Below are 5110 nucleotides of genomic sequence, written 5' to 3'. Positions count from 1 at the left end.
TCTCATGTAGACGACGTTATTGGATTGAAAATTGCAATTTTTATTCAATATTTTAGAGGTACAATTGGTATCTGAACGTAGGTACGTTATGTACCTACACTTTTTTATTTGAATGAACAAGATTATTTTAATAAAATTGTTAAGTTAATTTGAAATTTATATTTTATAAAATATTGATTAATAAATATCTATTTTATTAATCACTGTTTTCCGACTTTTAGGTTTTACTCTTGCAGATTTTAATTATTTTCTCAATACTCTCCAAAGTACACTCTTTATGGATTCAAGATAAAGTTGCTCAGAATTTATCACAAATTCGTTATCCTCTTCGACGCCAGCAGCATTCAAAGATAAATAATTACGATTATAATAGCGGAAATGTTGATCTTAAGGTTCGCGTAAATGCTGAACCACCACAACCATGTATTCCAATGTTTCCTTGCCGCCAACCATACCAATGTCGTCTTCCAAGTGAAAATGATATATCCAGCGGAGAATCAGGAAAGCGCCGCGTATGTTGGATGATGATTGGATGCTGCATCGAGGACGTTCCTCCGCCGCCAACATGTGATCCAACTCCAAGTTGTCCAACTCTAAGTTGTCCAACTCTAACTTGTCCAATTGGAACTGCAACTACTCGAAAAACAACTACTCGAAAAACAACTACTCGAAAAACAACTACTCGAAGATCAACTACTCGAAAAACAACTACTCGAAAAACAACTACTCGAAGATCAACTNCAGAAACAAGTTTTTGTGTCTATTTATTTTACAATTTAAAAAATAAAAGGGCTGGTGACGTGCAAGGCTGATGCCTGCCAGGTCATGGTTATTGCCCTTAGAGTGCTATAAATCGTCAGGGTTCACTAGCTCTTGGACTATTACCAGTCACCCAATTCAATGACTTCCTTAGTCATATAAACGATATGAAGGAGAGCGCAGTAAAAAAACTCCATACTGCGAATAAGGTTTTTCCTCTAGAATAGCTACGTTGAGTTGAGTCGTTTCACCTGTTAAACATTGACTTCCGCGTCACCGTTTAGTTCTGTTAAAGCAATTTGTTATAGTAAGAGAGCTAGTCACTGTAATAATGGGCCAATGTTTTACTGTTTTATTTTGGCAAAGTAGGCACATGCCTAGGGGCGCAAGGTTAAAAAGGGGCGCGCGCGGAAGTTTTTAAACCTAAAAAAAAGTACCTAATAAAAAAAAGTATTTTGCAAAATATATGACCGCCAGAGGGGCGCCTATGAGGTGCTAGCCTAGAGCGCTCTCGCCACTTAATCTTCCTCTGCGAAAAGTGCAGTCTTGACCTTACAAAAAATGGGAAATATCGCATGTATCGATACAAAACGTTATGATATATCAATCGATCCACCTTAATTCGTTTTTGTCCGATGCCTCCATTATGTAATACGTAATAAGTGTCACTAAAACTGTCGCTTCAAAAACATTTCGGTTGGATGTTCTCCAAAAATTCTTTGAGAGTAGTACAGTACAGGAACAACGTTGGTAGAAGTTGCATTGCTTCCTAAATCCGTATGTATGGTATATGGGTAACTGATAAAATTGTTTAGAACAGGAACAAATCGCTCGATCCAAAAACAAAATATGGGGAAAAAAATGAGTATCCTTTTCTCATTTTCTGTCGAATCGTATAACAGAAATTCATTTTTGAAGACTTCAATGAGGAGCCGGAGTTAACTCGTCATTCCTACCCCGTAACCCCTCATTTTGGAGTACTCGCATTTCAGAATCACTTTGTAGAAATTTATTCTAAACTGCTATAAAAAAAACTTTGGGGCTTATTTGTTGGATATCCGCTCATATGAATCAAAATAATACAATTTTATTCATAAAATATTTTTCGCGATGGTATAAAGCGATATAACTTATGTTGTATAACTATACAATGTTGGTATTTTTGCTAGACCTGTACAATTGATTTAGTTCAACGGTGTCTGGGTGGAAGTGCCGAGTTAATAGAAATTGGCACAGCCAATCAGTAAATAAAAATCAAATAATATCCGATATAAAAGAAGTCAATAAAATTGTAAGACAATGGTGAACAATGTTATTATATCTGAATGGTCAATAATGGCAAACAACTTACATAATGGTCACAATACAAGGCCTATCATTACCTTATCAGTAAAAAGTCCAGTTTTCTATTGTTTAAACATAATCCCTAAATGGTGCTTCGAAATTAATCTTTACATCATTTGCCAAAATGCAACATAGTAACTGTCTAACGAAATAAGGCACAAAACTTTAGTGCAAAAACAGTCGTTCTCTCCACTGCTTTCTAACTCAAGTTGCACCGTTATAAGGAGAATAATAATTTTCTCTCCCGAATGAAATTACTAAGATGGTTTCAGTAAAATATCAGGTAAATAAATAATTCTTATGTTTATATTAGTTGTAAATGAAACTAGTAACGAGCAACGTATACATTAATTTTGCAATATTGATATTTGTGGTGTTTAATCAGCATGCCTCAGGCAGATGCATCAGTGAAAAAACAACCTAAGAAATGTCTACACGCTTTGGCATTTTTTCATAAACCAGCGATAATTCAATACAAAAACGTCCTTATACTTGAGAAGTTAACAAGTTTCAACTCTGTCTAGAGTCGCTCGTGTGCATATGATACAAGAATTGTAAATTTCAACAAAATAGTTAATTTCAATTCAAAATGTGTTAATTTACTTAGAAACAAACGTAAAATTAAGCATGTGCATTTGCAAAGATTTCACATAGCTTACTTTCATTTACATACATAACACAGGTATTACACGAATATTGACTTTGATAAGAGGGTATGAAATTTAGATAGATTTATGTATTGGACGGAAAAACAATATACGGCCTGAAAAAAGTTTGCTTTTGTATCCGGGGCACAGTTGATTGATATTTTGGAAAATCTATGGTTTAAATTTTTATTTATCGATAAATTGAAACAAATACATTTATATATACGTTTTTATCAACTTTTACTATCATATTAAATTACAAAATATAGGAAAAAAGTTTAAAAATGAACCCTATTACTTATTCTTCCATGTTTATAACCATTTTCTCTCACTAAAACCCAAATGTAGTTCGTTGTAATAACCCCAATAACGTTGCTCGAAAGCCATAATCATAATCTTGATACAAACGTTCTCCTTGTTCTTTCGAATACGCAGAAACTACTCCCTTAAAACTATTACAACTTTTGTGTTGAGCACTTTTTAATTTATGAATCAACAAAAATTCCAGCTTTAACCTTTGCTTCGGACAACTTTGGGAAAAAGTTGTTTAAAACCGTAAAAGCTTCAGATCATTCATCTAATTGTTTTACGAATTGTTTCATAAGTCCTAACTTCAGGTTCAGCAATTGGTTCACATTTTACGTTTTGTTTCCCAACACGAAATTCAGTTCTTAGTGGCCATGATTTTTAAATATAATGTTGAGCATCCGCTCTACTGTCCAACAAACAGAGATAACACGGATATTTTGTATATCCACCCTGTACTCCCATTAAAAATCCTACCATATTAAAATCTACAATGAACTGCAACTTATACTCTTGATACTTCAAAGCTTCGAGTAAATTTTTGACACTTTCATGGTTTTCTTTCAAATGTACACTATGAGCGACTGGATGGAAATTTATTTCCGTTATGAAATAAACTGCTTTCAGGCTATTCGTCGGGCTGTTAATCGCCACTCACTGGGAACACAGGGCATACTAATTCTTCGAAACAAACCTCTTATGTTGTTACAATAGTACCTCTTTATTTTTTTTGAGGTATTTTTAAATATGCCATGCTTTTTTTATAGATGATAACTCAAAAAAAGTATTATTACCGTAACTAACACAAAAGCAAACTTTAAATGGAATATGGGTATTTTTCCTTGATTTTGGAACATACCTAATGCATAGAAAAATCATAAAATAAATTTTAGGACAAAGACAAAATTTTCTTTGTAGATTTGTGATAATTCAGAGTAGCAAGAGGTTTTTTTTATTTACATACATAATTCAGAATACCAAGAGGATTTTGAGGATTCATTTCAGGATTTATTTAGAATTTTAGAATCTCGAAACCTTTGCAATGAATTTCAACAACTCGGGATTTTGCATCACTTTGCTGATAACATTTACGAAATTTACCATAATATGTAGTGCTAAATGTACGTAGAATATAAAAAGTATCTCATTTATAATATACACATAGGCGAAATTTATAGTATACCAAACGACTATATTTCTGTTTTTCTGCGATTATTACGATTTCAGTTTTTATAATCGTAGGTACGGAAGCTTGGACTATAATAACGGCCTTCCTCCCTATCATAAAGTGAACTGCTAGGGTCCGACCATTCGATCTTCAGTTTTTATTATATGCATTTGTTATAAAAAATTTGCTGTTTTTACGATTAGATACAAGACAGCTTTTCTCAAATTTTTATCAATACAAAAATCTTGGTATTTTTGCCAACCAAAACGGTAATGTCTTAAATAACACAGGTCTGCGATAAAAAAGTTTTTTGTATAAATTTATCTTAAGCATGTAAATGTTGGTCTATATTTTAACGTATCACGTCACATTTCTTTTTGTATGGAGATTAATATATGTTTATATATATAGCTCTTTGAATCGGTAAATTTATTTGTTTTTTTATAAAATTCATTTTATACCTTATATTTCTGTTTAATACTCTTTGATTGAGCATTATATTGTCTTTTACTTTATTTTAGATAGTCTGAAAGTAACTATAGTCATTTACACCGCCTGAAAAAAAAAAGTTTATAGCGCGCCATTATTGAGAGAGATATAATATTAACGTGTAATATAAGATTGTGTTTCATTTATCTTTAAGTATGGCTTCTCGGAGTTGTAAAAACTATTCAAATGTATTTTTTTACATTTGCGGACAATATATAATAGTTAAGCTAAAATCGAATATAACAGACTTTGTAAAAAATGATTATTAAGCTTACTTCAGAATGAAGTTGTGTCACCAAGATAAACACTGGGTTACGATAAAATATGCCGGTTATGTGTTGAAGTGTTAAGACAGTGGACTTATGGTAAATCAAAATCATTGTTATTCGGTATTTCT

This window comes from Agrilus planipennis, unplaced genomic scaffold (genome assembly GCF_000699045.2).
Source record: "Agrilus planipennis isolate EAB-ADULT unplaced genomic scaffold, Apla_2.0 scaffold313, whole genome shotgun sequence".
Lineage (NCBI taxonomy): Eukaryota > Metazoa > Arthropoda > Insecta > Coleoptera > Buprestidae > Agrilus > Agrilus planipennis.
Note: the sequence above shows the minus strand (reverse complement) of the source record.